This window comes from Elephas maximus, chromosome 26 (assembly GCF_024166365.1).
Source record: "Elephas maximus indicus isolate mEleMax1 chromosome 26, mEleMax1 primary haplotype, whole genome shotgun sequence".
NCBI classification, from domain to species: domain Eukaryota; kingdom Metazoa; phylum Chordata; class Mammalia; order Proboscidea; family Elephantidae; genus Elephas; species Elephas maximus.
The window spans coordinates 22711323-22736630 of NC_064844.1; positions in this window are offsets into that span (position 1 = coordinate 22711323).

Genomic DNA, 25308 nt, shown 5'->3' on the forward strand with positions numbered 1-25308 from the left:
AAACAAACCCTGGAAACCACTAGTCATTCCCCAGCACCACGGCCTTCATGACGGAATGGCAACAGAAGTAGGGGTTGCAAAGAGTGGTAGAAGTCAGATCGCCTCTGTATGTTTTGTTTCAGGAGTAACTACTAAAATAAGAGAAACAAGAGCCTTCTTGGTTCCTAACACTTCTGAATTTGTGGGAACACGGGGAAGGAGCAAGAGGAGGGAGACAGAGAGGAGAAGAGCTTTGTTTTGGTTTTCAAAAAAAAAAAAAAATTACATATTCAGGTGCAAGTGGATTCACATGGCTACAACAGTCTGAGTTCTTCTCAATATCTTACCTTTTCAGATTTTGGAGAATTTTTTTCTCTTCTGACAGGAGCCAATTCTTTTTTTTTTTAAGCAGCTTTATTGATTTATGATTCACATTCCTTACATTTTATCCATTTAAAGAACACAATTTAATGGCATTTAGTATATTCCCAGAACTGCACATCCCTGACCACATCCAATTTTCGAACATTTTCATTACCCCAAAATGAAACTCTGTACCCTTTAGCTGTCACCTCTCAATCCCCTTATAACTCTCCCCAACCCTAGGCAACCACTAATCTATTTTTTGTCCCTATCGATTGGGGGACATATTTGTTTGTATTGTTTTTGTTCCGTTTGGCTTCTTACCAGTTCTTCCCCCTAATGTGGGCCCTAATTCACTCCTTTTCAGATTTGACAGAATTTAATGCGGGACATGTAGTCTTGTGGCTACTGAGTATGGCTGTCGGGTGGGAACGTGAAGAGGACTGGGAGGCAGTGTCTAACTCTTGCAAAGAGTTTTGATTTTGATTGAATGGCTATTACTTGGTATCTAAAGAGGCGTGGTTCACAGTGTATTGGAATGCCTTGCTAGCCCTTGACCTTGAAAGAGTCATTCTTTTGAATGGGTTCTTTGATTCTGTATCTGAAGTAACCAACACTCCGCAGCTGGAGTGAAGCTTCAGTTCCATTATCTCCAAATATTCAATACTTCCAGGTGCCATAAAAAGCCCCAAAGAGAAAATATGTTACCCTTTAAGGAGTAAATGAATCCCCACGTCTGATTCAGATGACTGAATCATAAACATAAGAAATGAACATCAGAAGATACTTGATAATTGGATGGAACCCATGCTGGGTGCTGCTAGAAGAACTTGTTAATGACCACACTGAAAACTGATTTTATATCACAATACATAATCTACAAAAGAGATTTCATATGTATTATTTTATTTATTCCCCATAAGCATCCTACAGGAAAGGAATCATCACTTTCTTTTCACAGATAAGGAGACAGGTGCGGAGAGACTGCTTTGCCAAGACCACATAGCCACAAATGGCAAAGGCAGAGTTTTTTCTAAGCCCAGCGCTCTTCTCACTGCTCTAAACACCTGGCCAAATCACAAAAGTGATATTACCTTTTCCCCCGTTAATGTGTAAGTTACTCAAAGAGAGCTCTGGGCATCCAAAATGGCTGAGAGAACTCTGGTTAGGAGGATACATGGGGGCTGTGGCCATGCAGATGCTTTAGCGGAAGCCAGCTTGGCTGAGCTCCCTGGTTGAGCATCCAGGCTTGAGATGAGCTGTGGACTCATTATGCCAGAGAGAGCTAATTAGACATGGCCCCAGAGATGGAGGATGCCAGCCAAAGAAGTGTTCACAATATTGGGGGGAGGGTGTTCAGCACGAGTCATTGAGATGTTGACATGCAATTTTGCTTACTGGGGAATGTCCTCAGTGTGCTCATTTTCTTTGCGTTTAATGGAACTTCCATCTGCTATATTATGCATCAGCGGCTTGCAATACAGAATCGGGGTGAGCCAAATGGACGATACAATGGACACATTTCCTCCAATGTCCATGTGGGATTTACGCTAAGAAAACTAGGACACCCCTGCAAACTAAATTTCTGATCGGAGCTACATGTAAATGCGAAATCCCAAATGGCAGATTCTTTACTAGCTGAGTAACTCTTTTATTTCCATCACGAATATGATGGTTATGAATATGACATACCTTTCACTGAAATATTAAATTAAAAATTGAAATCGTGCATTATCTCACAGATTTTCAAGCCTGTCTGAATTAACATTTCCTTTCTTTTCTCCTTGACTGGGCTTATAACCAGTCCTTCAAGCAGTGAAGTAGCTTTCCTTGATAAGGGTTCTTAGATTTGCCCTTTGAAAAGCTTTAAGTAAATCCTGTATTTTTCAGGGGAAAAAAAAAAAAGTGTTCTTAAGGCTATCTTCTTTTTCTCCTCTGCTTTCAAAAGTCTCTTCTTGGACAATTCAGTTGAATTATTGGCTAAATTAATAATTTGAGTGTGTGCCTACAGAGCTGTCTCCACTGTTGAACTTTTATCCAAACATAGAGTTCAGTATAGTTCTTATTGAGTAAAATGTTTCTTGTATCATAGTTTCCTAGTCTTTTAGAATCCTGTATTGTTTTATGACAGTAAAATTCCAAACATTAAATCAACTTAGTGGATGTTAGAAATGAGAAAAAAAAAAAAACTTGGCTTGCATGGCAAAAGATATGAGTACACAGAAAATAAATAGAAACTGGTTGAATTCCTGATGGCTCAGTGGTTAAGAGCTCAGCTGCTAACCATAAAGATCAGCAGTTCGAATCCACCAGCTGCTCCTCAGAAACCGTATGAGGCAGTTCTACTATGTCCTATAAGGTCATTATGGGTTACGATCGACTCACCAGCAATGGGTTAATGGAAGTTGAATTCCAGTTGTGCACACTTGTCCTCACCTTATACAACTTGATTCTCACATCAATCTTACAATATTTTTTAAAGTTCTATTTGCAATGAGAATATTGAACCACAAAGAAGTGAAATGTTTTCTAAGTCAAAAATTAATAAATGCCAGGTACGGAATTCAAACCTATATGTATCTAATCCCAAAGTCCCTATTATGTCCACTGCATACTGATTTTCAAAATTCAGAATATGATCCCTGCCCTTCATGCATTACTTAGTTATCTCTGGATTGCGTGTAAGAGTTATGAAAAAGTGAAAGAGAAGATTTGAAAATATGAGGATAACTTCAAATCCCCCCTTGTGGGGAACTGCATGGATGAATACACCACTAGTATTTTTGTTGTTGTGTGTCATCCAGTCAATTGCAACTCACAGCGATCCTGTATGACAAAGTAGGACTGCCCCATAGGGTTTCCTAGCCTGTAAATATTTACAGGAGCAGATCACCAGGTGTTTTCTCTGGTGGATTGGCTGGATGGGTTTGAACTGTTGGTTAGCAGCAAAGGACTTAACCATCGGGCAACCAGGGGTCCTTAGTGTATTTAGCCAAAACCAAAAAACCAAACCCGTTGCCACCAAGTCAATCCCAGCTCATAGTGACCCCATAGGACAGAGTAGATCTGCCCCACAGGGTTTCCAAGGAGTGGCTAGTGGATTCAAACTGTTGACCTTTTGGTTAGTAGCCATAGCTCTTAATCACTGTGATTTTCTCTTGATCAATGGTATTTGGCATGATTTTGACCAGAGACAAAATGAACATTTACTGAACACCTACTATAATTTTATACAATGCATATTTTATCTTATTCAGTCCTCAAAACACTTCACACGAAACAAAGTTTTATATGTAGTATTACAGCCCATGTACTTCTCAGTATACCATATTGTGTGTCTTCCAACAACAGGTTCCACTAAGTATAAAACTGTCTGTATAATAATCAATTAGATTTAAAAAATCCAGTAAAATCTAATAATTTTATTATACTATCTTTTGAGGGCATAAACCAAAAACTAAACCTATTGCTCTTGAGTCAAATTCTGACTCATTTTGAACCCATATGTTACAGAGTAGAGCTGCTCCATAGGGTTTTCTGGGCTGTAATCTTCATGGAAAAAGATCACCAAACCTTTTTCCATGATGCTGCTGGATGGATTGGAACTGCCAACCTTTTTATTAGTAGTGGAGCGCCAACTGTTTGCACCACCCAGGGACCTATGGGAATCATATTATTTAAGATTCAAATCCGGACTCAATTCGCTGTTCATCACTAAGAGTCTGTGTAACTTTAGGACATTTACTGCATTTGTTTGAACCGCATTTTCCTCATCTCTACACTATTGTTAATAATCCCTACCACGGGGGTAAGGATGAAACAAAATGATGCATGTAAAATGTTAGCACAGATACTACAGAGGAAGAACCAAATGTGTGTATCTATATAGAAAGAGATCAAGAAATTGAAACCCATTTCCTCTGCTTGGTAAAAAATGAGCTCATTTGCTGAAAAAAAAAAAAAAAAGAATACCTGGATACGGAAGAATTATTAAATTACAGAAAACCAGCAAAAGTCTGAAGAAAAAATGAGTGTTTGCTCTATCTGTTCTGTAAAACAACCAAAAAACAAAAGTAATTTTTCTAATTCCTTTTAACAAACTAGAAAATAGCTAAAGTAAGAAAATTATATGTCAGGATTGATCCAAATCCAGGGAGGCTACCAAAAGCCTGTAACATGCCTCCAGATATCAAGCAGGGTGCATATGTCTCTGAAAATACTGGTATCATCCTGACGGGCCACCCAGTGGTTCATTTCTTAGAGAATGAAATCAAGGTTTGTAGGCCAGCCAGAAAGTAACTTGAGAATTTGGTTCCACATCACAGGATATCAGAGGAGAAAGTGACAAAGGAGCAATGACAAGGACACCCATCTGTGTCCCCAACCATGATCCCTAACATGGGAAATAGCCTGTAAAATAGGCAAGAAAGAGAGAGAGGATACAGAAACCACCTTGGCATTCACTAGCAAAAATTCAACTGAGCAGACATAAAGAGTGAATCACCCTGAGAAACAAGGCCAGACAAGCTGGGAGACATGCAGAACTGGCATTGAGGGTATCTGCTCTCTCTTGAGGAAAGACTGAGGGCCATGTGCTTTCAGGGCAGGAGACACAGCATATCTTTTTGGAACATGTTTTCTGAGACTACATTTTTAGTTAGAAGCTATGGACTGCCTCTGCCCATTTCTTGTACAGAAAGCAGGCCAGAAAAGGAGGATCTCTGCTCATGCATGAGTAATGCTCATGAGGGGTCACAGATAGCTCATATACAGAATTGATTTAAACCAAGGAAAAAAGGAACATAACAAAAGGAACAGAAAAAGGTAACTGAGGTGGAGGAGGGCAGAAAAGAAATGAAGGTAGCAATAAAGTCATTATAGAAATGAACAATGGATGCCTCAGGTGCAGCCAGGCAAAAAGCCAGCAAAGGAGAAGAAGAATCTTAGTGATTAAGCTCGCCACTTCCAAGGAATTTGCTATAGAAGGGAACCAAAAAATGGAGCAGCAGCTAGATGTAAAGTGAGGGTAGAGAAGAAAAACTGACAATGCTGCAGGCGGAGGGGGAGAATAACAAAAGCATAACGACAACTCAAATGTCTTTCAATAGACAATTAGTTAAATAAATCATAGTACACCATGTAATGGAAGAGGAAACAGAGAATTCTCCGATATCTATTGTCCAGTGAAATTGAACAAGATGTAGGAGAGTGTGTTTAATATGATCCCATTTGTTTGTTTAAAAAAAAAAAAAAAAGAAGAGAAGAAAAAGCATGGAGATCCTACTGCCTCTCCTGAGAGGAATCACTGACTGGAGAGTACGATAAGGAGAGGGACTTACTTTTCACTCTTTGTATTGTTTCAGTCTTAGAAAAAAATATTTGTACATATATATATATGCCTATATATGTACATGAGGAGCCCTGGTGATGCAGTGGTTAAGTGCTCAGTTTCTGTGGGAGAAAGATGTGGCATTCTGTTTCCATAAATATTAAAGCCTTGGAAACCTTATGGTGCAGTTCTGCTCTATCCTACAGGTCACTATGAGTTGGAATTGACTCATGTCGGAATCAACTCAATGGCAACGGGTTTTTTGGTTTGGTCATGTTAATGGGTTTATATATACACATATATATGTATTTATATATGTATATATATGCATATGCAATATGAATATGCATATGTTTTATTTATACATTTAAAATTTTTCAAAAGAAAATCTTAAGAATAAACTCTTGACTAAACTTTCCCAAAAAAGCAGCAAATGGGAGAGGGTGGTAAAGGAATTAAATAATCATGTGAGAGGTTTGAGGAGGAAAATTACATGACTTTATTTTTATTTTTAAAAATATCTCTCTGGCCACAAGGTGGAGAGTAGATTCTAAAAAAAAAAGGGGGGGGGCAAAAATAGAGGCAGAAGTCAGTGAGGAGGTTTTTGCTGTGGCTGGGAGGTGGGGAGGCATTGGTGCTCAGACTGTGAATGATGGAGGAGTGAGAGGGGAGGTAAGCAGACAGTGAGGAGGAAAGGGTGGGCTTCTGGGGTAGAGTGGCAGCTGTCCAGATGGAACTGGACAGAGGAGGGCTATGTTTCAAGGGATGAGTCAGCATGGTGATGGGTGAGGCAGGGAATGAGTAGAATACTTTAGGGGTAAATTCTAGAAGTTTCTCTTGGGCAAATGAGTAAAGACTAGTGCATTTTATTGAGATGAGGAAGATTAGGGAAGGAGGACATTTTGGCGTGTGAAGTTGAAGCTGTCCCTTAGGAATGTAAATGAAAATGTCAAGGTGGCAGCTGGCTGTAAGAAACTGGAGTTGAAGGAGGACAAGCATAACTGTGAGTGTCACCACCACCAGTGGTATTTAAAGCAACAAGAGTGGCCGAGGGGTTGTATTACATCTTGGTCTTAACACATCCTTTGCTTTCTCTTTTTGGCTCTCTCATCACTCAAAAATAAAGCCCAGGGCTTCAGTCTGAGCTGGAAGGCCACAAATTCTGAATGCTCTGACATTGTTTCTCTTTCCCATCGTCTCATCCCTCACCCTGCTGCATTCACTTAGGGCCTTGATTTTGTTTGTTGAATGTTCTAAGCTTGTTTTGCCTCAGCTCGTCAGTCTTGGTTAATTTCATTTTCTTAGAATGTTCTGCCACCAGTCTTTTTTGGGTTCTTCACGGGGTTCAAATGCCACTTCTTCAGAGAGGTCTTTCCATGATGATCCAATCTAGAGAAACATCCTCCGTCCAATCACTGTCATTCATACTGTTTTATTTTCCTCATCACATTTACCACTCTCTAATGTTTTCTCCTGTTGCCTTATTATCCACCAGTTCCCAAGTGCAGGAACCGAGACTGCCTAGGTAGAGTGGACTCTCAACACTTGCCAAATAAATGAATGAATTCCATTCATATTAAAAAAAAAAAAGTCAATATGTCTAGATAAGTTTCTTGTATTAAAAAAAAAAAATTTGCTGTCAAGTCAATTCTGACTCAGCAACCCCATAGGACAGAGTAGAACTGCCCTGTAGGGTTTCCAAGGAGCAGCAAATGGATTCCAGGTTAGCAGCCTGAGCTCTTAACCACTGCACCAACAGGGCTCCAGCTTCTCATATAAGTAGAAAAAATATCTGAAGATACAAAAAAAAAAATACTAAGGTTTGTGATTGGGCCTGGGAAATTTAATAGTGGGCTGGCGAGGAGGTGAACTTATACTATTAATTCATGTGCTTTGGAACTACTTTGGAACCCCGGTAGCGCAGTGGCTAAGCCTTCAGCTGCTAGCCAAACAGTGGACAGTTGGAATCCACCACCCGCTTCCTGGAAACCCTTTGGGGCAGATCTACTCTGTCCTATAGGGTCACTATGAGTCAGAATCAACTCCATGGCAATGGAACTAGTTTAAATTTGTGGTGAAAATTACAGTATTTTTTCTCATTTAACAAAACCTAGCTTAGGGTTTTACATGTAGTGAACACTGCTACAAAAAAAATACATATATCTAGAGGTGATTGGTTAGCAAATATAAGAATTAGAACCAGTTTTGGCTAAAGGTGGGTGGGCAAAGTATGATAAATCTTTGTTATTGACCATATGGTTTGTTATTCTGGCCCCATTCATTTTTCCTTTGTGCTATAAGCTTTAAATAAAGCTTAATTGTTCAGTCATATTTGTTACCTCTTTAAAACTGAAGGTGTGAGATTCACAAGCAAGATATAAAAAGGATACATTTTAATAGAATAGTTTTCTCAATTATATGAATTAAGCTGTTATATTAGTTACTGTTGATATGTACACACTGGATAACATGATCTTTCAGGAGGTGAGATTTTGTATTTCTTCTCACCAGACAATGGAAAATCCTATGATATTGCAGAAGTGACATGGAAGTGTGACAATAAGTGTCTTTATGTCTTAACTAATTGTCTTAGTTTCCTAGGACTTTGTGACAAAATACCACAAAGCAGACGACTTTAAAGAATATAAATTTGTTTTCTCACAGTTCTGGAGGCTACAAGTCTCAATTCACAGCCTCAGCAGGGCTATGCTATCTTTCTGTCGACTTTAGGGGAAGACCCTTTCCTGTCTTTCTCAGCTCTGGTGACCCCAGGGGTTTTCCTGGCAGTCCTTGGCTTATAGTTTTATCTTTGTGTGGTGTCTTCCCCCGTATATGTCTCTCTCCTCCTATTGGTTCTTCTCTTTTATAAAATGTCATTCAGAAGAAATTAAGATTATGACCCTCCTTACTCCAGTATGGAGCAGCAGTTAAGAGCTACGGCTGCTAACCAAAAGTTTGGCAGTTTGAATCCACCAGCTGCTCTTTGGAAACCCTATGGGGCAGCTCTACTCTGTCCCATAAGGTCGCTATGAATTGGACTTGACTTGACAGCAATGGGTTTGGGTACTCCAGTATGATTTCTTTAATTAACTGATTACATCTGTAAAGAAAACCCTTATTTCCTCAAACAAGGTCAGAGACATCAGCCCAGAGGTTAAGGCTTCAACATATCTTTTTTGAGGAACCAATTCAATCCATAGTAGAAGGTCCCTGGTTTGTGTGAAGAGTTTGCCTGGGACTGTGAACCTAAAGGTTGGCAATTTGTACCCACCCAGCTGTACCACAGAAGAAAAGTCTTAGCCATCTGTTTCTATTAAGATTACAGCACACAATACCCCATGGACCAGTTCTTCTGTGTACCACATGGGGTTACCATGAGTCAAAATCAACTCGACAGCCACTAACAACAAGAACTAATATCAGAAATGTCATAAAAATTATTAAAACATTTTAAGGCATATTATCGATAGCCTATTCTTTGAAATATTGTGGCATGTTATAATGCAGTTTCACAGTAAAGAAGATGAAGCTGGAAAGAAAATATTGAACATTGTGTAAGAAGTTAAATGTTTTTAACAACGGTTACATTTATTTTTATATATTGACTAGTGCAGGTAAATTCATGATTCAGAGATACAAATTCTGAGTCCCTTCATAGAAAGAGTCTACATGGTGTTGGAACTATACTAATCAGAACCAAATATTTGAAATGCCTCATGAGGAGGAAGGAATCTAACTATAAATGATAAAGGCTACTATGAGCTCAAATTCTACCTTCGTGAGGATTTTTGAAAAGCATGTTTTCTTTAATTCATTTTACTTCCATTAGCCATAAAATTTAATAATAGCCATACAAATCTATAATAATTACAATGCAAGTAATGCCCCATTAGATCAGTGCCCTTGTGCAGCACACAACCTGTACCTGCATACCCAGTGTCTTTGAAAGTTAGGACCATTTGACAGAGGCTACTGGAATACATTCCAGTTCCATATTAGGAAGAGATTTCTAACATAGTTTTTAACAATTGGAATGCACTGTTTCAGTAAGTTCTGAGTTCCCCATCAATGGAGATATTGAAGCCTTGGCTTAAAAAGATCTTGGGAGACTATAACAAAACATATAAATTACATTTTCTCTTACATATCCAAAAAAAGTATCAGCCATAGCTTTAAGGAAAAAAAATACATCCTATGCAATTTGTTTCTTTAATTAAATATTGATTCCTTAATGTCTTATATTTATAGATTAACCATGTGGCCCTTCCTATACATGATCTCATTAGTTTCTGAAAATACTGAGACAAGGAGGGCAGGTTTGTGTTAATTCCATATTGAGCTGAGTAAGTAGAGGTTCAGAGATGTGGTTCACACAAGATCTCAGAAATATGAGCTGAAGCAGTGAGAGTCAAATTCACATCTTATGATTTCCTGTCCATTCTCTTTATCATCCTTTCTCTCAAAGGTCTTAAACTGAATTCTGACTATCACATTTGCCAAGCAGAAACGGAAATATAATACCAAAAAAAAAAAACCAAACCCAGTGCCGTCGAGTTGATTTCTACTCATAGCGACCCTATATAATAAGCTATGTAATTCTTATTACCTGATAAAAGGGATGCTTGGTGGGAGCTCCTAAAAGTCAAACACCAATGCTTATCCAAAGACTTCACCAAAAGAGTAAAAAGATTACCTACAGTCTGAGAAAAAGTTTTTAGCTATGACATTTCCAGTAAGCAACTGATCTCTAAAATCTACATGATACTGCAAAAATTCAGCTACAAAAAGACAAATAACCCAATTAAAAAATGGGCAAAAGGTATGAACAGACGCTTCACTAAAGAAGACATTCAGGTAGCTAACAGATACAGGAGGAAATGCTCATGATCATTAGCCATTAGAGAAATGCATATCAAAACTACAAGGAGATTCCATCCCACTCCAACAAGGCTGGGATTAATCAAAAAACACAAAATAATAAATGTTGGAGAGGTTCTGGAGAGACTGGAACACTTATACACTGCTGGTGGGAATGTAAAATGGTACAACCACTTTGGAAATCGATTAGGCACTTCCTTAAAAAGCTAGAAATAGAACTACTGTATGATCCAGCAATCCCACTCCTCAGAATATATTCTAGAGAAATAAGAGCCTTTACACCACAGATATATGCACACCCATGTTCATTCCAGCACTGTTTACAATAGCAAAAAGATGGAAGCAACCAAGGTGCCCATCAACAGACAAATGGATAAATAAATTACGGTATAGTCATACAGTGGAATACTACCAAAAACCGAAACCCAGTGCCATCGAGTCAATTCCAACTCACAGCGACCCTATAGGACAGAGTAGAACTGCCCCACAGAGTTTCCAAGGAGTGTCTGGCAGATTCAAACTGCCAACCCTTTAGTTAGCAGCCATAGCGCTTAACCACTAGGCCACCAGGGTTTCCAGTGGAATACTACGCACCGATTAAGAACAATGATGGATCTGTGAAACATTTCATAACATGGAAGAATCTGTAAGGTGTTATGCTGAATGAAATCAGTCAGTTGCAAACAGACAAATATTGTATGAGACCACTATTATAAGACCCTGAGAAATAGTTTAAACAGAGGAGAAAATATTCCTTGACAGTTACGAGACTGCGGAGGGAGGGAGGGGTTATTCACTAATTAGATAGTAGACAAGAAGTATTTTAGGTGAAGGGAAAGACAACACACAATACAGGAGAGGTCAGCACAACTGGAGTAAACCAAAAGCAAAGAAGTTTCCTGAAAACTGAACACTTTGAAGGCCAGCATAGCAGGGGCTTGGGGACCACAGTTTCAGGGGACATCTAGGTCAATTGGCATAATAAAATCTGTTAAGAAAACATTCTGCTTCCCGCTTTGGAGAGTGGCGTCTGGGATCTTAAACTCTAGCAAGTGGCCGTCTAAGATGCATCAATTTGTCTCAACCCACCTGGACCAAAGGAGAATGAAGAACACGAAAGGCACAGGGTAATTATGAGTCCAAGAGACAGAAAGGGCCTGAGACCGGAAGAACTAGATGGTACCCAGCTAAACCAATGACTGCCCTGACAGGGAACACAATAGAGAATTGAAGGAGCAGGAGAGCAGCGGGATGCAGACCTCAAATTCTCATTAAAAAGACCAGACTTAATGGTCTCACTGAAACTAGAAGGATTCCGGAGGTCATGATCCCCAGACTTTCATTTAGCCCAAGACAGGAACCATTGCCAAAGCCAACTCTTCAGACAGGGATTGGACGGGACTATAGGATAGAAGGAAACCCTGGTGGTGTAGTGGTTAAGTGCTACGGCTGCTAACCAAGAGGTCAGAGTTCGAATCCCCCAGGCACTCCTTGGAAACTCTATCGGGCAATTCTCTATGGTATAGGGTTGCTATGCGTTGGAATCAACTCAAAGGCAGTGGGTTTGGTTTTGGTTTTATAGGACAGAAAATGATACTAGTTAGGAGTAAACGTCTTGGATCAAATAGACATGAGACCATGTGGGAAGCTCCTGTCTGGAGGGGAGATGAGAAGGCAGAGGGGGTCAGAAGTTGGCTGAATGGACACGAAAATAGACAGTGGAGAGAACAACTAGGAGTATATAGCAAGGTGTATACAAATTTTTGAATGAGAGACTGACTTGATTTGTAAACTTGCACTTAAAGCACAATAAAAATTAAGTAAAAAAAAAATAAAAAGATGAAAACTAAGCCAGATTAGAATTGTCCTGAAGAACTGGTGGGGTAAAAGCAATAAAATAAAAGCTAAATTCCCCTAACCAAAAAAAAAGGGGGACGCTTGGCAGGACATCTAGAGAGATAAACTTTTTTATTTATTTGATCGTTGACTCTCTTTCCCACTAGAATGTAAGGATGATTAGGGGAGGGATTCTGCCTCTCTTGTTGGTGATAATTTCCTACCACCTAGGCTTTCAATAAATACTTGTGGTTTGAATGAATAAATGGTTTAAGATTAATTATATGATTCTTTATATAATAAAAATAGGCAATATACAAGACAGGGATTGAATAATACTTTTATTCACAAAACCGCATTGAACATATAATCAGAAAACCTGGGCTTGTTAATTACCACAAATAAGAGAGCCTATTTATCAAGATTAAATTTATGTAGGCCAGAAAATCAGGTTAATGACTGTATAATTCCCCTTTTTAAGAGCCTGTTTGGACAGTGTACAAACTTAGAATTTTGCATAGTCAAAACTGAATTTCAGCTTCAGATTCTTGGTCTATCATTATTCTCATTATGAAATTTCTATTTCCATTTGCCAAAAAAAAACAAAAACAAAGCAAAACCCATGCTGTTGAGTTGATTCTGACTCATAGCAACCCTATAGGACAGAGTAGAACTGTCCCATAGGATTTCCAAGGAGTGGCTGGTGGTTTCAAACTGCCAACATTTTGGTCGGCAGTGGAGGTCTTAACCACCACACAGGTTTCTGTCAAATGTTAATAGTACCTACGTAACAAGGTTGTTAGGAGTCCCTGGGCAGCACAAACAGTTAAGCACTCGACTACTGACTGAAAAGTCGGTGGTTCAAACCTACCCAAAAGCACGTCCAAAGAAAGGTCTAGTAACCCACTCCAAAAACTCAGCCGTTGAAAGCTCTATGGAGCAGTTCTATTCTGACATACTTGGGGTCACCATGAGTAGGAATCAACTCAACGGCATTTGCATCTACCTCATATTTATTTTCTGTTGTTTTCACTAATATAAGGCGGTCAATTCTGATTGACTTCAAGAAAAAAAAAAGATTCTAATCAGTTGGATTTATTAAGTAATTCACAGATGGGAAGAAAATGGTATTCAAATGGATCCAGGGTATAGACTGTGAACTCACTGGTTCCCATGCGGTATGCCACAGTGCCCAAACTGCAAAATCAAGATGCTCCCAAATAATACGTTGCAAATGTGTCTTGACATAGATGCCAAGGTGAAGGCTGGCAGAGTATCCTGTTTGATTCTTCTTCACATGGTGTCAAGCCCTCTTTCATTTGGTGCTTCAAGGAGAAATTAGATCATTTTATCTGTTTAAGGAAATATCTGGAGGGTATGTTCCTGTCTTGGAATTAAACCAGGGACTTTGTTCTCTTGGGGGAAAAAAAAAGTTTATGCTGAAATAAAAGTCAAATATTGGTACTATAATTTTGCTTGAGGGAAAAATAAAGGACTTGTTCTCTTCAAGAAACTAGCCAGGTTTCAGTTTGGTTGCAATCACTCCTTTAAACGTATGTATTATCTCCTTTTTGCTGTGTCTGCCTTTTTGATGTATACTTTTACTTAAATTCCTTTATCTAATTGATGCCATTAAATAGAAGACGCTGCTTTGAGAAGAAGACGGACATTTAAAATGGTAAAGGTAAAACTAACATACATCTTAGAAGTCAAATGGGTGAGGGATGGCATGGAAAAAGAAGGAAGAATAAAAATCATAGTAGGATGTTAACTTTTTTTTTTTAAGATAAAGCAGAAAGAAGCTAGGCATACACTATTTAGACATAACTGGAAGTCATCAGGAAACATGGTGTGCACAATATTTGGGACACAGGAGAATGGAAATTCGGGCCAGAGTCTAACACAAATATTTTGCTTTCTCTGTTTCTGGTGGCACAAACAGTAAGTTCAATTATTTATGAGGTAAAAAGCCTAGACTATGGAGCAACAGCTTAAGAAGAGAGAAGTCTATGAGTACTATAGATAGTAAGGTAATAACCCCAAAGGAGGTCGTGTTGGGGCAAGTCTGTAGAGGATAATAAAGAACACAAAAGCACAGGTGAAGGATGGAGGAACATCCAGAGAAATTTTATAATCTCTGGGTGGGAGAGTCTTTCCGTTGCAGCGTCTGTCATTCTTTGGCACCAGGGTTGATTTGGCTGACATAAATCAGAGGCACCTCCTCTTCTTTACTCCAGAATGTATCAGCCTTAGAGGAGGGTAGCTTCCGTAAGGATACATTTCCTTTTTGTCCTCTTAAGCCATTTTTTCCTTCTCTTGGGTTCCCATTGCTATCTTTAAGCTTCTTTCATACTGAAGGCTATGACAGGATTTCTAACCAGGCGACATTAAGAACAAGAGGCACTGCTGGTGTTTAGATCTACCCCGATACACAACTGGTTCATTATTGCTCTATAAGGTGTTATGTTACTTGAAATACTTTGCCACAAAGGCAGCGTTAGGGGATGAAATATCCACATGTGGAGGGAAAATTGTTTATGGAGTTTGAAAAGATGTAGGGACATTTTAGCCTTTATGCTAGTCATACAAAGGGCACTGTCTACAAAAGGCTGGATATTGTCCCAAATGCTTTACCCATGTAACTCATTCAGTCCTGCCTCAGTCATGTAGTGCTTTTGTATCAGAAATACCACAAGTGGATGTCTTCAACAAAGAGAAGTTTATTCTCTCACAGTCCAGTAGGCTGGAAGCCTTAACCCAGGGTGCCAGCTCCAGGGGAAGGCTTTCTCTCTCTGTCGGCTCTGGAGGAAGGTCCTCGTCATCAGTCTTCCCTTGGTCTGGGAGCATCTTAGCGCAGGAACCTCAGGTACAAAGGACGAGCTCTGCTCCCTGCACTGCTTTCTTGGTGGCATGAAGTCCCCATGTCTCTCTGCTCACGACTCTCTTTTATACTTCAAAGAGATTGGCTTAAGACACTATTTAGTCTTGCAGATCTCATCAATATAAAAAAAAAAAAAAACTGCCACTAATTCATCTCATTTCAACATAGTAATAGGATTTACAACCCATAGAGAAATGACATAAAATAGTGGGCAGTCACACAATACTGGGACTCATAGCCTAGCTAAGTAGACAGATATTTTGGGGTGACATAATTCAATCCATGACAGTCCTCAGATGGTAAAATCATTGTTTTGCCCTTTTTATAGATGAGAAATATCTACACTATTATCTTATCCTGGAAATCATGAGACCCAGAGGGTGGGAATTCTTGATTTTCAGGCATCAACAAGCACAGATTTCTTTGCAATGACAACATTAAAACTCAAGGTAGAGTTTGGTGAAAAGGAAACAAAACTTTTGATGAAAAGGAAATGAATAACTGGAAGTCAAAGTAGGTCTATTTTATTTCTTATATGTGACTTATCTAGCCATACTTAAAAAAGTAATTTTAGCTTTTTTTTTTCCTCATTTTGTCATTTGACCTGAAAGCACTTCCATATCTTACATATTTTATACCCAAAAAGCTTTTTCCATCTCTCGGTATTTTCAGACAGAAGAGTTAACTAGATTGTGTTCAAAAGGAGTGAAAAGGACAAATTTTGTTAACTTCTTATGGGCAGGGTCCGGTAAGATGAGATTGCATTTTGAGTCACATGGGTTTGAAACACTTTGCCTTTCTATTTTACACGCTTCTATGAAAGGCAGGTACTTTTAGGAAAACTACTTCATTAAAAGCTTAGAAGGCTGGATATGACGGAGATATAATTAAAAGATAATGTCAGTAGAATAGAACATTGTCCTAAGATAACTGTCAGCTCTCCTGCTGGGACAGAAAAGGAGGGGCAAAGCAGAAGCACTGATTTTCCAAGCAGGAGACATTTATTTGGCAACAACGTCTTATTACAATCAATTTACATTCAGTATGTAAATAAGGAATACAAGAGTAATCACAGCCCCTGCAGATTAGGAAACGTTGTTCTCCTGGTTCCTTTCTCCTAGGCCAGCACAAATCACAGTTGGCAGCTTCTCGTGGCACTGCTTAATATTTCCTCTGTGGGAAGTTTGTCTCTCCCACTTTTCTCATTATTATTATTATTTCTTCCAATGTTTCTTCTATTCTCTTCCCTACTCCTTCTCCTTGGTTTCCCTCTCCCCTTCCTCCTTGGAATTCTTCTACTCTTTTAAAATTTACTAAACTATGATGAATTAAAACAATGATTTCTAAATCTGGCTGTACATCAGAATCTGTGGGATATTTAATATTAAAATATTCTTAATATAATTAAAATAATGTTTATATTATATATTTACAATATTTTATAAATATTTATATTAAAGATAATCATTCCTTGAGTCCCGCCCCAGGAGATTCTGATTCGGAAAGGCTTCACCAGGTCATGAAAATCAGCGTTTTTAACATTTTCATGTGATAATTACCTGCAGTCAGATTCAGAGGCCGATTATTTAATCATTTGAATTACCTCAGTCTGCTTTCAGTTGGTTATTTCAAAGCAAGAGATCCCATAAAATGAAATAGTGATGCATTGTCAGCCTCAGAACCAACGTTTTCACACACAGAAACCTAGGGTCTATCGTGCTGTGCTCTCTGAATCCCTAAATAGCATGTGGGTTGAGACACAGAGTCCACACAGCATGTTTTTCTGGCTCTCTGGTATTTTGTTAAATGCCAGATTAATCAGTCAGGGTGACCCTTGCCCAGAAAGGCAGTTTTAAGGAAAGTGAACTACGATTGCAGAGCCTACACTTCGAATCCAGTTGTCAGAAGTGAGCTCTTTCTAGATAAAAGAGCACCCAGATCCTTTCTCAGAGAGCCATACCTCTTCAGCCTTCGCCTCACACACAGTTAAAGAGAGACAGTATGTCTCACGACGCACTTTCCCGTACATTTTTCAAAGTGTGTAGCAACCACCTGACAACCACAGATAAACTCCATTTGCTATTATTAGGCTGGTTACTTTGGTGACCATGTGTGAGGCTCAAACATAACAGGCATTGTGGACAGTGCACGCCGCACCTGTAATCCTGAATTATTGAGCAGCTGAGAGCACTGGCTGTGATCATGACGCTAGCCCTTATAATGCCTTTGGAAAATTATATCATTGTGATTCCACATAAATCTATAATTTAAGGGAGAGTGTCAGGGTGTTTTGGAAAATATCTTAACTATACAGCTCTCAGTAGAGTGAAAATGAAATTCTTATATGATATTTCTAGACAAAAGAAAATTAAATACATATTTGTACTAAAAAAAAAACCCAGTGCCATGGAGTCGGTTACGACTCATTACTACCCAATATTATTTAAATTTTCTAGCTACAGTGCTACAGTTTGCTAGCATGCTCTTAAAACTCATGTGCTAAGTCAACATTGTTATTTCCATGTACTGGTAGACAAACAGGATAGTAGATTACCACATGGTTGTTAGTTAGGTATGATAATTATAACAACATCTATTTATCAGAAGTTCTGGTAACTTGCCAGGCACTAAAATTATCTCTCTTTTTTTTTTTTTCCAAAAAAAAAAAATTCTTATCTTTTATTCTGGTCGTGGTCATCCATTTTTAAAATATGCAATATAGAAGGATAGAAGAAAATAAACTCATCAAAATTTCATCAACCAGAGATATACCCAAAAAATACACACAATATCTACCTTGAGCATATATATGCTCTGTTAAGAACTATCTATATGGCATCAAAGAGACAATAGCAACTTGAAAGATTAGATAGGAACCGTGGGGGGCAGTGAGTCTATGTTAATGGGGGAGAAACAGCTCAGAAAAGGAGGGTGCGAATGGTTGTACAACTTGAAAAATATAATCAATGCCACGGAATAGTACATGTGGAAGCTTTTGAGTTGGTGTATATTTTGCTGTGTATATTCTCAACACCAACAACGAAATAAATTTTATTTATTTTTTTTTATACTTTAGTATCTGTTGTGTTATAATTGCAAATGATTCCATTACAGGGTTGTCATGATGCTGCCCTAGATAATCTATTAAATTAAAGAAAAAAAAGATAGAAAGCTGACATAAACTATTATCTTTCATTTATGTATATATCTGTCCAGACATTTTTCTATTGACATTTGTACACACACACACACACACACAAACGTGTCCACATACACAAAAAAGGGATTGGGCTGTTTCATAAAGTTCTTTCATGTAACAATACAGAAATTTTATCATTGAATACAGCTATGTGCTATCATTCATAATAAATGATATTGGGCTACGATTTACTTAACACATATTCTATTGTTGAACATATAAAATATTTTTAATTTGTTGCTGTTGTAAACAAGACATCAACAACTTTATTATATGTATATCAACCTGTGTGCCCATTTCCTCAAGATAAATTTCTGAGGAGAAAACTGCTGGCCCCAATTTTAATTTCAGAAGTATGTTTGCCCTACAGACATCAATTCTAACCTTCCAAAGTGCCCTATTTTAGCCCCATGTTACACATGAAAAAAACAAGGAGAATTAACCTGTTTAAGCTCATGCAGTGATTAAAAGGTGATCTCATCTAACAGGTGCAAAGAATTTTATCAAACTCAAATTGACTCTTGATACCATCAAGAGGTTATCTCCAAATCCTCCATCCCTTTAAGATACTTATTTCCCAATAACGAATCTCAAGACCCCAAGCCCAGAGCCCTAACAAGATTTCTGAGGCTCATCAAGAACCCTACCTTCATCTGATTAACTCTTTTTCCTAATGGGTGACCTCTGGGAGTCGTAATTTTAATTTTTGCAGCAGTGTTTTTCACATCTCCACTCGTATCCAAGTCTAGGCCCTCATTTTTCACTCCCAAAGCCCCATCGGTACAAGATTGCTGCATGTAACACATTTTGCCAAAAGATAGGACGTTAACACAGGGGCAGGAAAGAAGATATAAGAATAGCAAATAATTAACTATTTTCCAACTCTAATTTTAAACTCTCCTACTCTTGAGAATTTCTTACCTTTTTTTTCTCCCATGAACCCCATCCTGGTACATTTCTTAGGGATAATGGTCACCTTCTGTCCAGCAATTCTCTGCCCTGGCTGAGCAGTAGAATCAGTGGGGAGACTTTTGAAAAATGTTGCTTTCCAGACCCAATCCAGACTAAGTAAATCAGAGGGTTAGGGGAGTGGAGCCAGGACATGAGTATATTTTAAAAGCCCCCCTTGTTAACTCTAACATGCAGCCAGGCTTAAGAGAACTGTTTTAGCCCTTCATTCAGTCCTTCTCTTTCTAATTCTTGAATCCTCCAATACTTTGGCTTATTACCCCAAAATTTCAAACTTTTTTTTTTTTCGGTGTCACATTTTTTTTTTCCTTGACAATGCCCTAAGGAACAATCTTTTCATACTCACAAAGGTGGTTTCCTAAATAAAAGTGACATTCCCTCCTGAAGAGAAATCTGCCATTTTCTGAAGGCAAGTAGGTCAAACATCAGTGACTATCAAGGGATGGCGGGGGGGAGTTCCTTCCCCATTCCTCTCTGTAAGAGTCTATAACATATTTCTTAGGGAAAAAGCATTTATATCCTCAAGGAGATTCCATAATGTTGTGAGACCAATGGGGAAAAGTGACCAATTAATGATGAAAAAGCCTAAAAAATCAGAAAAAAAAAAACTCTACTAAGGGCCATCAGGTTGTGGTCCCTGACTCACAAGACTTAAGGGAAAATGGATGAAAACCAGGATGTGGTCACTGGATCAATACGTGGCCTTCATCATCACCGTATGGATTATGCTAGTCTCCTAAATTCTGAATGCTGACCCTCTATATATATCACTGGCAAGTGTACACTGTATACTCTCCCTAAATTTCCATACATCATTCATTTACCTCCAAATTTGTTAATGTTTGAGGAACAAAGTGCAATTTCAACCTATGACCCTTTCAAATAAATCAAAAATTATATTTAACATGTTTCTTGCTACAATCTACAGCTACCTATATATAGGTCATAGCTAATTTCTTTGACTCAACTTAAACTTCATTTACAATGCCATTCTACAAGACAAAGACATTATCCTTGAAAACAAGTTAGATCAGGCACTTTTATAAAATAGCTGGCCTTTCATGGTACACTCATGCCCTGAGACCCAGATAGCAGCAGCCATCCCTTAAGGGTAGATCCAGTGGGCTGATTCAATTATTTTCATGATGACATCTGCCTGGCTTCCCTGTAAGACAACAAGGCCCAATGAAGAAATCAAGAGGAAGTTCAAAATGGGCTCCTTTCAAATGGACTGAAAATATGTATAGGAGAATGAGCGCCTGCCTGGTCAAGGGCCTTAACGCTGCATAATTTGCATAATTATAAAAAATCCACATGTCAAAGGATTATTCTCCTTCTGAGTGGGTTGTACATAAATTTTAATAGAAATACACATTGGTCTTCCTTCTGTCATTTTTTTCTTTCACCTCCCAACCTGCCTGCTACTTAATATAGAGGCAACCTCTTGAGAGTTTCTGTTCTATCCCTCAGGAAGTTACAGGATCTTGAGACTTCGACCAGCATATTGGGCATTCAGCTGTCACACCCTTCAACAGGAGCTAAGTCTCTCCATCTCACCCAGACAGAATAAAAGTTTTGTAAAAGATCTCTAAGGTTGTGTTCTTTTTCTGCCATTTCACATACTTTGATTTATTTTTCAAAAATTTATTCTACCTCTGCAATCACATTTAAAAAAAATACATGACAGTATCTGTTGTTTTATAATTGCTTTAATTAATTCCATTAGAGGATTTTTGCTTTTTACCTTAACCAATCTATTAAATTGTGAAAAAGAAAAATGATGGGAAACTGACAAAATGGTTAGTTCAAAAGTTGAAGATACATGCTCATATCTGAAACATTGAGATAAGGAGTCCCTCCTAATAAATTTGAGTTCATTAAATGTCTCTGTTTTATATGGTGGTACATAAATGGAGTTTGGACATGTCATTGTACAATTTTTAAAAATCTCTCAGACATGGGGAAAGTAGGAAAGTAGAATGTATTTGTTAATATCTTGCTTTCAACTAACAAAGCACTTTTCTGTTGTTGTTGTTTTGCATTGCTTGTCCTTGAAGTTCAAAGCTTCCTTTCTATGATATTTTCAAGAGGGTTTGAATGAGATTTTTTTCTTCTTCTTCTTCTGAACTCTTCTTTGGCCTTATACTTTCAAAATCTAGTGTTCACATTTCAGGGAATAAGAAAAGGAATGTGGAAATCATGAAAATGGATAGTTATTAAAAAAAAATAAGTTATGAAGGGATGTAAAAATGTTTTGCAACATAAGTCATTCCAAGCATTTAGCTGATTTATCTCAGAGACAATTCTTTCTCTCTCTTTCTTTCATGGTCTTCTATGCTCAAGGCAGTGACATTCTTGAAGAGGATGACCTTCTCAGCTAGAGAAAGACCATTCTTCTATCAAAGACATATAAACAGGCATATGTTTTATGTGTATGCTTTCTTTTCCTTATTAACCCCAGATTAACTAATGGGTTTTTTTCTAAGTCAATGAGGGCTTAAAATTTCAGAATGCCAAGGGGTAGACACAGCAGTAAACCAGTTCCCACTGAGTCAGCTCCAACTCATGGGGACTCCATGTGTGTTCTAGAAGAACTAGAGATCCTTCAGTAGAATCTCTATTTCTACTCAATATAAAATAAGTAATTATCACCAACTATTACATGCTTTTTAGTCCTCTATTGGTATGGTCATCCTTTCCCTTAATTTCTCTTTTTTATTAACTTTTTCAAGTGTATGACCCAAACTGGAGATGTCTTCTATTTTCAGAAGGTACAGACAAATAGAAGAGTGTCTACAATTAAGGTCTCTGAACAAAGAAAACCACAGCTTCTTTTCTTTAAGATCTGTCTTCATTTTCGACAACTAGAAGTAATGACATGAAATTATATGTTTTCTCTTCTCACTTGTGCTAGTAACATATCTAATAGATATTACAGTGAAGAGATACAATGTCAAGATTCCCAAGCACTTATTTAATCCCTCATCATAAATCACTAAAAAATTAATTTTCTTGTGGAATTGGAATGCCCTAGCCTTTGTTGTACCTCACACTCTCAGTCACCATCTTATCATATGTCTTCAGCTGAACAAGGCATCATCTCTTGACAGATGTCCTGGTGTACCGCAAGGCTGCCACTGCAGGATTTTCCCAGCATCTCTGAGCTTTGTGCGTGTCCCTGTTAAAACTCCACTCAAGTTCTAAAGGCATGGGAAGAGAAGGGGAGAGAATGAAAATGAATACACCTCTGGGGCAATGATGATTATAAAAAAGATGCTTCTACCGATACCTTTAGGTGTAATTTTACTTAAACAGGAACACAGGATAAATGGGATCTGTAGACTCAACTGGAAAACATCTATTTGAAAATTATTTTGCATATGTAAAGCAAAAGAAATATCTATTTTAAACAACCAATTGTAGTCATACTTTTTCAAAAAATTCCTTCTAGACAAATTTAATATATTCAAAACATAATTAAATAAAATAAAACAAAACCATGTTCCTTTCTTTTGCTTGCATCTTATTTGATATAGTCCCATTTTTAATGACAATTTTTTATTTCAACAGAAACCACTTTAAGAATGTTTAAGATGCAGACTTTCTTCCTCTTCCACCTTCCCTTCTCATTCTCTCTTAACCTCCGTTCCCTGCCACCACTCCCAGGCACACTTTCCCAACAGACTCTTGCCCCTAAACTCCTTTTGGAAAAGTTGGGCAGTACACAAAAAGGAATGGAAAATGTAGCCACACCACTTCAGAGAGGATCCACACCGGTTGAAAAAGCTCACATCTCTGAGGAGAGGACAATCCAAAATCAAGGAATTGTTCCCAGCCATCTCTCCCATAAACAACAAATATCTGCAGACAATATTGTATTTCTATAAAAACTAAAAAAATATCTCATCAGTTATTGGAGGCTGTTTTTATTAATTTAGTACTGGTATTCTCCATCTCCTGATGAATCTACCTACATTTGCGTGTTTAAAATTAAACTTGAGAGAGCTCTAAATGCATTTTTTAAGCACTTATTTTCCCAAGCTGTAATTTCCTGATGGTGCAGCCAGTAGAAATATAAATAGCCAACAAATAAAATGTAGCTGATAAGAAAAGAGTCCGTGGAAAGTTTCCTCTAGTCATAATGTTTTCTTTTTTTTTTTTTTAATTTTTACAACCACAACTTTATTATAACTTTTACAGTCTATACATCAGGGTCGCTACAAGTCGGAATCTACTTGATAGCAATGGGTTTAGTATACATCACGTACATTTCTATAATTTTTTTTCAAAATTTTTTCAAATCAATGAACTCCTCTTTTCCAGTCTTTAATCCTCTAAAAAAAAAAAATAATAATCCTCTAGCCACCAACAATCACAGATTTCTTGCCACCAACTCAAGTTCCCCGTCTTTGCTTCAAACCTTGTTCTCAACCCTGTGGCACTGTGAGCAGTGGGACGTTGGACCCATCAGCATCAAGATTTCATACCATCATTTTCCACCTAATCTAGTATCCTGTAGGTGATTTTAATATTTCATTCCAAGCAACTGACAACTCTTTGTGTCTATTCAGATTTCAGTTCCATATGCAATAAAAATGAAGTATCTTATTTTTAGGATTAGATCTTAAGCATTCACAAAAATGTTTCAGTAGTACTTTAGTGTTCAGCCTTGCTCTGGATTTCAGTGAAAGGAATTACTCTTTAAAAGCACTAGTAATGCATTTTTAAATACTTATTTAGCCATGGAATTAGTTTCTGCAAACTGACCAAAACTGTACCTAAAAATATGTGGATAAAATGAAGCCAACATGAACAAACTTGACCTTGAACAGTGAATCAAAGATGGAAGCAAACGGAAACCACAGAAGCATCTTTGTGGCAGTATTGCACTATAATTATGCAGACCTGCCCCCCAAAACAATAACACAAACCCTGGTGGCGTAGTGGTTAAGAGCTATGCTGCTAAACAAAAGGCCTGCAGTTCAAATCCACCAGGCATTCCTTGGAAACTCTATGGGGTAGTTCTACTGTGTACTATAGGATTGCTATGAGTCAAAACTGACTTGATAGCAATGAGTTGTTGTGTTTTTGTTTTTTATACCTTAAGAAGTTTAAAATCCATGGCTTTAAAAAAGGAAAAAAGTAGTACACCATGAAAGACTAAGAAGCACCAAAGCCTGGTGTGGGAAAGCAGTGGAGAAGTAGGGATGAATGGAATAAAAATTGGAAAATTTGGGGCAAGTGTTTTATTAACTTGCCTTAAACTGATATCGAGGGATGAAGAGTACATTTTTCTGATGGAGATGGTGGAGTAACCATAATTAGCAAAGGCAGAATGTATTCATTTCCTGGTTGTCATGTATTGAATTGTGTTTCCCCAAAATATCTGCCAACTTGGCTATCCATGTTTCCCAGTATTGTGTGATTGTCCACCATTTTGCATTTTGTCTTCTCACATGATTTTCCTATGTGTTGTAAATCCTATCTCTATGATGTTAATGAGGTTGGATCAGTGGCAGTTATGTTGACTCACTCTCCAAGATTAATCTACAATTTAAGCCAATCTCTTTTGAGATGTAAAAGAGAGAAGAAAGCAGGGAGACAGGGGGATCTCATACCATCAAGAAACAAGAGCAGGAGGCCAGCACATCCTTTGGACCCAGGGTCCCTGTGAGCTGGCACCCCAAATTCAGACCTCCAGCCTCCTAGACTGTGATAGAATAAAATTCTCTTTGTTAAAGACATCCACTTGTGTGTGGTATGTCTGTTATAGCAGCACTAGGTAACTAAGACACTAGTTAAGATACTATTTTTCAGTATCACCAAAGGATGAGCTTTACATAGAAATTGTTACAAATAGTTTGATAAACATTC